At 39.8% G+C, this 12,499-nt stretch overlaps 1 pseudogene; it reads right to left on the bottom strand.

The window, feature by feature from the left end:
* LOC141633900 (heat shock protein 90-5, chloroplastic-like) overlaps window positions 1-12,499 on the bottom strand; it is a 33,887-nt pseudogene that overhangs the window by 15,699 nt on the left and 5,689 nt on the right.

Raw genomic sequence — 12,499 nt, 5'->3', positions numbered from 1 at the left:
TCCCGGTTTATCTACCACACACCCGGGGTCACTTCAAAAGTTACCCTATTCGATCTTAGCCCCAGATAACAAGCATTAATCCATTGTTCACGAGCATCCGATTTTTGCCAGAAGCTGGTTTATCGCAGTCATGAGCAGTCAAATGGCCGCTTTATCTGCCCCAGGAACTACACATATAATTTACGGACGATTTTGTTCCGGGACCCCGAAAGTGTCTATCACTTCAATTTAAGCCGTTCGGGAGGTCGTATCTGGTAGCGGTTTATTTTGTCACGGTTTTTCTACCACACACCCAGGGTCGCTTCAAAATTTATCCTATTCGATCTTAGCCTCAAATAAAAAGTATTAATCCATTTTCACGACCATCCGATTTTCGCGCGAGGCTGGTTTATCGCAATTATGAACCGTCAAACGACCTCTGTTCTTCCTCAAAATTTATGTGACCTCTTTAGCAGACCTAAGGAACCGCACGTGTGATTTATCGACGATTTTGTTCAGGGACCCTGAAACCCCAAAAACCGTGTATTATACGATTTTATTTTCTCCCGGTTTTCTACCACACACCCGGGGTCGCTTCAAAAGTTACCCTATTTGATCTGAGCCCCAAATAACAGTATTAAATCATTGTTCACGACCATCCGATTTTCGTCCGAGGCTGATTTATTGCAAACATGAACCGTCAAACGACCTCTGTTTTCCTCAAAATTTATGTAGCCTCTTAATCAGACTTCAGGAACCACACATATGATTTACGGACCATTTTTTTCCGGGACCCAAAAACCCCGAAAACCGTATATTATACGCTTCAATTCGAGCCGTTTCGAAGGTCGTATCGGGTCACGATTTATCTTCTTTCGGTTTTTCTACCACACCAGGGGACGCTTAAAAAGTTACCCTATTCGATCCCAGCTCCAAATAACAAGTATTAATCCATTGTTCACGACCATCCGATTTTCGCCCGAGGCTGGTTTATCGCAAATATGAACCGTCAAACGACCTCTGTTGTTTCTCAAAATTTAAGTGGCCGCTTTATCCGACTCGAGTAGGGGTGTTCACCGGTCCAAAACCGGACCGGACCGGACCGGATAAACCCGCGGACCGGATAGCCACATATTCCAAGACCGCGGACCGGACCGGTTAGAAGGGGACCCGGACCGGACCGGAACCCTTTAGGTCCGGGTTTTTCCGGGTTTGGACCGGACCGGTACTAATTTATAAGGCAAATTTAGTTTTATTTTTTTACTGTGGACCGGACCGGACTGGAGACCGGTCACCATATTTTTTGGGACCCGGAGACCGGACCGGTATGTATCCGGTCTGGACCGGACCGGACCGGCCGGTCCGGGTCGGTCTGGTTTGCCGGTTCGGGCCACTTTTTGTTCACCCCTAGACTCGAAGAACGGCACGTGTGATTTACGTACGATTTTGTTCCTGGACGCTGAAAACTGAAAACCGTGTATTATATACACTTCAATTTGAGCCGTTCGGGAGGTTGTCTGGGGCACGTTTTATTTTGTTCCGGTTTTTGTACCACACACCCGCGGGTCGCTTCAAAAGTTACCATATTCGATCTTAGACCCCAAATACAAGTATTAATCCATTTTTTAAGACCATCCGATTTTCGCCCGAGACTGATTTATCACAATCATGTGTCAAACGACCACTTTTGTTTTTCAAAATTTACGTGGCCGCTTTATCCGACCCGAGGAACAGCTTGTGTAATTTACGGACGATCTTGTTCCGGGACCCTGAAACCTCGAAAGTCGTGTATTATACTCTTCAACTTAAGCCATTTGGGAGGTCTACTGGGTCACGATTTATTTTCTCTCGGTTTTTCTACCACAGACCTCGGGTCGCTTCCAAAGTTACCCTAAACGATTTCAACTTCAAATAACAACTATTAATCCATTTTTCACGACAATCCGATTTTTGCTTGTGGCTGGTTTATCGCAATCATGAACCGTCAAACTAGCTCTGTTTTTCCTCAAAATTTATGTAGTCGCTTTATCTGAATGAAGGAGCCACACGTGTGATTTACGGACGATTTTGTTCTGGGGCATTAAAACCCCGAAAACCGTACATTTATTTTCTCTCGGTTTTCCTACCGTAGACCGGGGTCGCTTCTAAAGTTACCTTATTCGATCTCAGCCTCAAATAATAATTATTAATCTATTTTTCACGACAATCCGATGCTACTCAAATTTCGCGTGGCCGCTTTATCTAACCCGAGGAACTTTCTGCACGATTTCCGGAGAATTTTGTTCCGGTACCCTGGAATCCCGAAAAACCGTGTATTATACACTTCAATTTGAGCCGTTCGTGAGGTCGTACCGGACACTGTTTCTTTTTCTCCCGGTTTTTCTATCACGCGTTCGAGGTCATTTCAGGAGTTTCTATTCAAGTTCAGCCTTGGATAACGAGTATTAATAAATTTTTCACAATTATCGGAGGTTCGACGACTACTGGTTTATGGGATACCGGCACTCCCATATGTCTTCCGTTGCTACTCAAATTTTGCGTGGCCGCTTTACCTTTCTGTGTGATTTTCGGAGAACTTTGTTCCAGGACCCTTGAATCCCGAAAAACCGTAAATTATGCACTTCAATTTCAGCCGTTCAGAAGGTAGTACCGGACCCTTTTTCTTTCTCTCCCGGTTTTTCTATCACGCGTTCGAGGTCATTTCAGTAGTTAACCTATTCGATTTCAGCCTCGGATAACGAGTATTAATAAATTTTTCACGATTATCCGAGTTCGACGAATGCTGGTTTATGGCATACTAGCATCCCCAAATGTCTTCCGTTGCTACTCAAATTTGGCGTGGCCGCTTTATCTGACCCGAAGAATTTTCTGTGTGATTTCCGGAAAATTTTGTTTCGGAAACCTGGAATCCCGAAAAACCGTATATTATACACTTCAATTTCAGCCGATCCAGAGGTCGTACCGGACCCTATTTATTTTTCTCCCGATTTTTTTTATCACGCGTCCGAGGAAATTTCAGGAGTTAACCTATTCGATTTAACCTTGGATAACGGTTTTATCACATTTTTCACGATTATCCGAGGTTCGACGAATGTTGGTTTATGGCATAACGGCATTATCTGACCTGAGGAACTTTATGTGTGATTTCCGGAGAATTTTATTCCGGTATCCTGGAATCCCGAAAAACCGTGTATTAGATACACTTTAATTTCAGCCGTTCGGAAGGTCGTACCGGACACTGTTTCTTTTTCTCCCGGTTTTTCTATCACGCGTTCGAGAACATTTCAGGAGTTAACCTATTCAATTTCAGCCTTGGATAACGAGTATTAATAAATTTTTCACAATTATCGGAGGTTCGACGGCTACTGGTTTATGGGATACCGGCACCCCCATATGTCTTTTGTTCTACTCAAATTTTGCGTGGCCGCTTTAACTGACCGAGGAATTTTCGTATGATTTCCGTAGAATTTTGTTCCGGGACCCTGGAATCCCGAAATACCGTGTATTCCAATTTCAGCCGATCGAGAGGTTGTACCGGAGCATGTTTATTTTTCTCCTGGTTTCCTATCACACGTCCGAGGTAATTTTCAGGAGTTAACCTCTTCGATTTCAGCCTTGGATAACGGTTTTATCACCATTTTTTACAATTATCCGAGGTTCGACGAATTCTGGTTTATGGCATAGCGGCACACCCATATGTCTTTCGTTGCTACTCAAATTTTGCGTGGCCGCTTTATCTGTGTATTCCAATTTCAGCCGACCTGAGGAACTTTCTGTGTGATTTCTAGGGAATTTTGATCCGGGACCCTGAAATCGCGAAAAACCGTGTATTATACACTTCAGTTTCAGCCGTTCGGGAGGTCATACCGGACCTTGTTTCTATTTCTCCCGATTTTCTATCACGCGTCTGAGGTCATTTCAGGAGTTAACCTATTCGATTTCAGCCTCGGATAACGAGTATTAATACATTTTTCACCATTATCCGATGTTTGGCGAATGCTGGTTTATGACATACCGGCACCCCCCAAATATCTTCCGTTGCTACTCAAATTTTGCGTGGCCGCTTTATCTGATCCAAGGAACTTTCTTTGTGATTTCCGGAGAATTTTTCTCCCGGTTTTTCTATTACGCGTCCAGGGTAATTTCAGTAGTTAACGTATTCGATTTCAGCCTCGGATAACGTTATTAACACTTTTTTCACGATTATCCGACGTTCGACGAATGCTGGTTTATGGTATACTGGCATCCCCAAATGTCTTCCGTTGCTACTTAAATTTTGCGTGGCTGCTGATTTCCGGAGAGTTTTTTTCGAGGTCCCTGAAATCCCGAAAAACCGTGTATTAAACACTTCAATTTCAGCCGTTCAGGAGGTCGTACCAGACCTTGTTTCTTTTTTTCCCGGTTTTTCTATCAGGCGTTCGAGGTAATTTCAAGAGTTAACTTATTCGATTTCAACCTCTGATAACGAGTATTAATATATTTTTCACGATTATCGGAGGTTCGACGACTACTGGTTTATGGGATACTGGCCACCTCAAATATCTTTCGTTGCTACTTTAATTTTGTGTGGCCGCTTTATCTGACCCGAAAAACTTTTTGTGTAATTTCCGGAGAATTTTGTTCCGGGACCTTGGAATTCCGAAAAACCGTGTATTATAAATTTCAATTTCAGCCGATTGGGAGGTCGTACGGGACCCAGTTTCATTTTCTCCCGGTTTTTCTATCACACGTCCGAGGTTATTTTTGGTGTTAACCTATTCGATTTCAGCCTTGGATAATGAGTATTAATACATTTTTCACGATTATCCGAGGTTTGACGAATGCTAGTTTATGGCATAACGGCAACCCATATGTCTTTCGTTAATACTCAAATTTTGCGTGGCCGCTTTATCTGACCCGAGGAACTTTCTGTGATTTCCGGAGAATTTTGTTCCGGGACCCTGGAATCCCGAAAGACCGTGTATTACACACTTCAATTTCAGCCGATCGAGAGGTCGTACCGGACCCTGTTTATTTTTCTCCCGGATTTTCTATCACGCGTCCAAGGTAATTTCAGTAGTTAACCTATTTGATTTCAACCTCGGATAACGGTATTAATATATTTTTCACGATTATCCGAGGTTCGACGAATGTTGGCTTATGGCATATTGGCACCCCCAAATGTCTTTCGTTGCTGCTCAAATTTTGCGTGGCCGTTTTAACTGACCCGAGGAACATTTTTGTGTGATTTCCGGAGAATTTTGTTCCGGGACCCTGCCATCCCGAAAAATCATGTATTATAAACTTCAATTTGAGCCGATCGGGAGGTCGTACCGAACCCTGTTTATTTTTCTCTCAGTTATCTATCACGAGTCCGAGGTAATTTCAATAGTTAACCTATTCGATTTCACCCTCGGATAACGGTATTAATACATTTTTCACGATTTTCCCAGGTTCGACGATTCTGGTTTATGGCATACCGGTAGGGCTGTTCACTTAGTGGTCCGGACCAAAGACCAGACCAGACCGGACCAGTCAGGACTAGACCGGACCGAATTTTGTTTGGTCCGGTCCACGGTCCTGGACCAAACCAAATAGACCGCGGACCGGACCGTGGACCGAAGTTATGTAAGAAAAGAATTTTTTAAATTGTAATATTGGTTTTATTTTCTACTTTGTTTACACGTATTATAAGACGTGTAATTATGTAGTTAAATCTAGTATGAAAATAACGTTTATTTTGGTCCGATCCGGTCCACGCGTTTTTATGGTCCAGACTGGACCGGACCAATATTAATATGGTCCGGTCATCGGTCCACCTCTTAACCGTTCTTTGGTCTTCCGTCTAGAGAGTTTGGTCCGGTCCGGTCCCGGACCAATGAACACCCCTACATACCGGCACCCCCAAATGTCTTCCGTTGATACTCAAATTTTCGGAGGAGGTTATAAACCCGAGGAACTTTCTGTGTAATTTTCGGAGAATTTTGTTACGGGACCCTGGAATCCCGAAAAACCGTGTATTTATACACTTCAATTTCAGCCGTTCAGAAGGTCATACCAGACCATGTTTCTTTTTCTTCCGGTTTTTCTATCACGCATTCGAGGTCATTTTAGGAGTTAACCTATTCGATTTCAGCCTCGGATAACGAGTATTAATAAATTTCCCATCATAATTCATAATATGAAAATATTTTATTTTATAGTAAAAAAAAAAAAAAAAAACAAGCAAGTCGGGAGGAAACAATCTAACCAAGTTCCAAATCTTCCTTGCTTATATCAACAAACTTCTTCTCTTTATAGGTCTGCAGATTTTGAATTGCTATCTCATCTATAGGTTCAATCAAATATAGGACCTACAATGGACAACCAAGTACTGAATATTAGCTTTCTTTTGCTAGTGAAAGCAGCCAAATTTAGGTTCAGGGTTACATCTCGACACAATTAGTTAATCCGTTTCTTTGACAAATAGCAATGTAATGACTAATAAAATAATAAGTGCCATGTAAAATTTATCGTCTACTGCAGTTTGCAAGACCTTGAATGCCAGTCAACACTATTACGCTAACTAATCCATAACAAAGACATACTCTACCTCAATATCCTTTTGTAATAGTTTCTCCAAGAAAGGAGCGCTTTTAGCACTTTTAAGGCTGTCTGTCGCCAAGTAGTAGATTGCCTTCTGATTCTCACCCATGTTCTCCACATAATCATCTAAGCAAATCAATTCTTCATCATTTTTCGATGAGTGGAATCTTAAAAGAGGCGTCAGGCGTTTGTGATTCCCAGTGTCTTCAGTACATCCCAACTTTAGGAATTTCCGAAGTTCTCCCAGAATTTTTTATAGTCCTGAAATTGTAAATATGAATGAGTACAGTGAAACCAATTCCCCTTAACTCGCAAAAGCGAAGAAACATGGAATTAAATATAACTAACCTCTTTACTTTCACTCTCGGATAAATCTTGAATCATGTCAAATGTCTTTCTTACTAGTCTTTTTCTCATAATCCTTACCTGTGTACCAAATCAGAGAAGGCTCAAATCTAAAACAGTAAACGGGAAGAATGGTTCTGCACATGCAGACAGAACACCAAAAGAGAGAATAAATTTCATGTCTTACAATTCTGCTCCCTTGAAGTATCTCTCGGGAAACATTCAATGGAAGGTCATTTGAATCCACAACACCCTTCACAAAGCTCAAGTACCGAGGAAACTGCAAATCAAGAACATTCTATACAATAAGTTGCCATTCATGCTGCTTACCAGCAAGTACGCCTTTGGAAAACAATCTGACGTCTTGGGTTATCTAGTTAGGAAGGCTGAAAGTTTTGCATGTAGGAAAATAGCAACTACAGTCGTATACATCACAGTCCATGACGTATAAAAGACGCATAATAGCTTGAAAAGAGGAGGTTATAAACTAGTCTTCCCCACTAATTTACCATTCGTAGTTCTACCAATGTGAGAGAATGTCGCACTACATACATGGGAAGAGACCTCAATAAGTCTAGCATCATTGCTTGATAACTACTCCTTGTATAAGACAGTAAAAGTATACAATTGCAACAAACATAGAAACAAATAGAGGGGCACTAACCAGTTCACCATCAAAATCATTTGAAATAAACACGCGTTTAACGTATAAACGTATATTCTTTGTTTTTGGATTTACAACTTCCTCATTATTCATGGGTGCCATTCCAGGAATATAAAGCACACTACGAAACTCCACTTCACCGTGCACAATATCCAACATGCCAAGAGCAAGTCAATCGCCACTTCAATTACAGCTGAAACCTAATGACAGAAGAGAAGTTCCTTCATATCTCATACCTCTGTAGTGAAATGGGTGCACGTAAGAGGATCAAAAAATTCATTGAAGGTCTTCTTGTAGAATTCATAGTACTCATCCTTCTGAACTTCCTTAGAATTTCGCATCTACAGCGCATAGCGAAATGGGAATCATGTCAAACAATGCTCATGTACGCTCAAACTATCCGTGTTACACATGTTACATGAAGAAGTAGAAGAACTTATCACGCATACTAGATACCGAGTAAAAATAGGGTTACACAGGTGTATTTACCCATATAGGCTTTGTCTCATTGGCTAACTCCCAGTCCCAGTATTTCTGAGTGATAGTCTTCATTTTCTTCTTCTTTTTACCCCGGAAGTAAAAAGTCGAAGATGAGAGCCAAGTACCACTTAACTTAAAAAAAGTAACTATACTAGAAACAGGCATATACCTCTGGTTTATCTTCTTCTTCTGTTGGTTCTTCTTCTTCCACCTGAAAAGCCGATTAGATAGTGATATATACGTCCTAACGGCTAGCTTAGTGCTGCCTCATGCAGTGTTTAATACATTTCGGGGAAGAACAACATTCTCGTAAAAGAACTCCATTACAGTACAGATGATTCAGTTAAGAGGAACGGCTGACCGGCTGCCAAACTATGCATTAGCATACTAAATTACTAACCTAACTGGGTTTCAAGCAGAAAAGACTACATTAGTACTCTTCAAATAACCATTGCGGCAAGAAAAAAGTATTATTTAACCAGTAAAATTATTACCTCAACTGATCTTGATTTTTCTTGCCATGTGTATATAGGGAAGGAAACAAATTGCGAGTAATTCTTCACCATATTCTGGATCCTTGTAGGCTCTGAGAATTCATATTTGTCATCAGGCTGTAAGGCAAAAGGGAAAAGAGGACTTCAGGTGAGAAAGCACCAACGAGGGGTCTCAAGCTCTATGACACTGACTTCCAACTTGGCAATTTTCAATCATATATTGATCATTCAGGACACCAAGAACTGACCAACGAAAAATAATCATAGCACAAAGAGAATCAAATATTCACTATACCCTTAGATACAAAGTGATTTGTGTCCGAAAGCACGATTGGCCCGAATTTGCGTCATTCTAAAACCTCCCGACTCTCTACCTAAAACGCTAAAACCCTTTTTCACTCTTCACTCCACTTCTAAACTTATCTCTTCGAAGTTTCCAAATTTTCATGGTGCCTGTTCTAAATAAAATCATACGGTCCGTTTTTCTTAAGACCATTGCTTTTGGTCTGAAATAAGACGGGTAACATGTCATCATTTTACAATAAAATGTTGTTATTTTCTGATAACATGTTACCATTATTGTTCACATCATTTTCAGGGTAAAAAATGACACCCCTAGTCATAACATTTTGTGAATTAATTGGTTACATTTTCTTAAAAAATGGCAACATTTTATCCGTCTGACAAATAAGACCAAAAGTATCCGTCTGAAACAAGAATTTGTGTTTTTTTTTTTTTTTTTTTGGTACGATGAAACAAGAATTTGTGAAAACCATAATATCTCCTTCTCTTACTTCACTCCCTTCTTATTCTTCATTCACCCTTAAAAATGCCCATCTCAATAAACTCAATTTTAGCACTAATTTTTGCCCTCAAAATAAAGTACCAAGAGATTGTGTAAGATTTAGTATTGGTAAGAAAAACCAAAGAAATTTTAATAATAGCAAATTGTCAGTGCGTTGTGATGTTGCTGTTGCTGAACCAGTGGATACGGATACTGAAACCCCTGTTGAGAAATTTGAGTATCAAGCTGAGGTGGGTTTATTTACAAGACCGTCTTTTTGTATGATACCTATTGACTAGGTCCCGTTCATTTATTTACATTTTTTATTCGTTGTGCGGAGTATTTTAATCAACATTAAACAAATGGTTGAGACTAATGGAGTACCAACAATATATTAAGGTCTCTCATGTTTGTATGATTAAAAAAGTTGTAATCTTTGAACAATTGATTACAGGTTAGTAGGTTGATGGATTTGATAGTTCACAGTCTATACAGCCACAAGGAAGTTTTTCTTAGAGAACTTGTCAGGTTTGTATGCATTCATAGTTCCATACTACCTTGGATCGTATTATCATGTCATTTCTCACATGGATTTTCTTGTTTCTCTCAAAATGTGTAGTACAATGGCTCCTACAAATTGTCGGGTAAGGGGGGTTGGGGTTGGATGTACGCAGCGTTACACATGTGTTGGCAACACCAATGAGGCTTTTTCGAATGACCCAAGTTGAAAATTACATCGAGATTGTCATTGAAGGACTACTATATCACATTTCTCTAAAAAAATGTTTAGTATTAATTAAAAGTTACAAAACTAAGCTTCTATGCTAAGAACCATGTGTACCATGTTATAGCTGCTTTAGGTAGAATTGGGTTTACCTTTGTGCTGTTGCAATTGTTGCTTCTTGGAATGACTATGATCTTAGTTCATGGTAGTACAGATTACAGTAGTGATACATAAGGTCATGTGCTGATAACCTGTTTTCCCCCTCTCTATTTAGCAATGCAAGTGATGCACTGGACAAGCTGAGATTTTTGAGTGTAACTGAACCCGCTCTACTTGGTGATGCCGGAGAGCTAGTAATTCGCATAAAACCTGATCCTGATAATGGGACTGTCACAATTACGTAAGTTAGTAATTCTGTATCAATAGTATCATACTTCATTAATTTATAGGAAGATGATGTTATACTTTGTTCATGTTTTTCTTGTTCTGTAGAGATACTGGAGTTGGAATGACAAAAGAGGAGCTAATTGGTTGCCTAGGAACTATTGCGCAGAGTGGCACCTCTAAATTCCTCAAGGCTTTGAAGGTATCTCTAGAATTTAGGATTTCTAATACTTTGAGCTACTAATAAATATTAGTTATTCGATACAATTCATGACATCCATTGTGGGTTTTTAAGGTAACCTCTAAGGCCCTAGGATAATGTTGTTTTGAGCCTTTGACAATCTCAACTGTAAAATTATTAATCACGTGCAGGAAAACAAAGATCTTGCCGCTGACAACGGTTTGATAGGACAGTTTGGTGTTTGGTTTTACTCCGCATTTCTTGTTGCAGAAAGGGTAATGAGACCTTGAACGCTTTTTTTTTTTTTTTCTTGGCGCCTTCAACAGTGAGCTTAAGCAGATGACATCATATTAAACGGAAACCTCCCCTAAATATGTCTCTCACCAGGTTGTTGTTTCTACCAAAAGCCCAAAGTCTGACAAGCAATATGTTTGGGAAGCAGTCGCTGACAGCAGCTTTGACATATGAGCTACTGTCAGCGACTGCTTCCCAAACATATTGCTTGTCAGACTTTGGGCTTTTGGTAGAAACAACAACCTGGTGAGAGACATATTTAGGGGAGGTTTCCGTTTAATATGATGTCATCTGCTTAAGCTCACTGTTGAAGGCGCCAAGAAAAAAAAAAAAAAAGCGTTCAAGGTCTCATTACCCTTTCTACAACAAGAAATGCGGAGTAAAACCCAACACCAAACTGTCCTATCAAACCGTTGTCAGCGGCAAGATCTTTGTTTTCCTGCACGTGATTAATAATTTTACAGTTGAGATTGTCAAAGGCTCAAAACAACATTATCCTAGGGCCTTAGAGGTTACCTTAAAAACCCACAATGGATGTCATGAATTGTATCGAATAACTAATATTTATTAGTAGCTCAAAGTATTAGAAATCCTAAATTCTAGAGATACCTTCAAAGCCTTGAGGAATTTAGAGGTGCCACTCTGCGCAATAGTTCCTAGGCAACCAATTAGCTCCTCTTTTGTCATTCCAACACCAGTATCTCTACAGAACAAGAAAAACATGAACGAAGTATAACATCTTCCTATAAATTAATGAAGTATGATACTATTGATACAGAATTACAAACTTACGTAATTGTGATAGTCCCATTATCAGGATCAGGTTTTATGCGAATTACAAGCTCTCCAGCATCACCAAGTAGAACGGGTTCAGTTACACTTAAAAATCTCAGCTTGTCAAGTGCATCACTTGCATTGCTAAATAGAGAGGGGGAAAACAGGTTATCAACAATTGCAACTGCATAAAGGTAAACCCAATTCTACCTAAAGCAGCTATAACATGGTACACATGGTTCTTAGCAAGCTACACATTTGCGTTGTACTAATAACTTAAGTATAGAAGCTTAGTTTTGTAACTTTTAATTAATACTATACATTTTTTAGAGAAATGTGATATAGTAGTCCTTCAATGACAATCTCGATGTAATTTTCATCTTGGGTCATTCGAAAAAGCCTCATTGGTGTTGCTAACACATGTGTAAGGCTGCGTACATCCAACCCCAACCCCCCTTACCTGACAATTTGTAGGAGCCATTGACACCCTTTGGTAATCTTGTTATTGTACTACACGTTTTGAGAGAAACAAGAAAATCCATATGTGAGAAATGACAGGATAATACGAACCGAGGTAGTATGAATGTATACAAACCTGACAAGTTCTCTAAGAAAAACCTCCTTCTGGCTGTATAGATTTGTGAACTATCAAATCCATCAACCTACTAACCTGTAATCAGTTGTTCAAAGATTACAACTTTTTTAATCATACAAACATAACATCAAGTAACCAACCTTAAATCAAAATCAAAGCTTAATCCTCATCCAAATTTTGATTCAGTAGCCTACAATTATGAATACACAAATCATAGAACAAACTAGTGTTCTTATT

Source organism: Silene latifolia, chromosome 2 (genome assembly GCF_048544455.1).
Source record: "Silene latifolia isolate original U9 population chromosome 2, ASM4854445v1, whole genome shotgun sequence".
In the NCBI taxonomy this organism is placed as follows: Eukaryota; Viridiplantae; Streptophyta; class Magnoliopsida; order Caryophyllales; family Caryophyllaceae; genus Silene; species Silene latifolia.
Note: the sequence above shows the minus strand (reverse complement) of the source record. Positions and strands in the feature narration are given on the sequence as shown.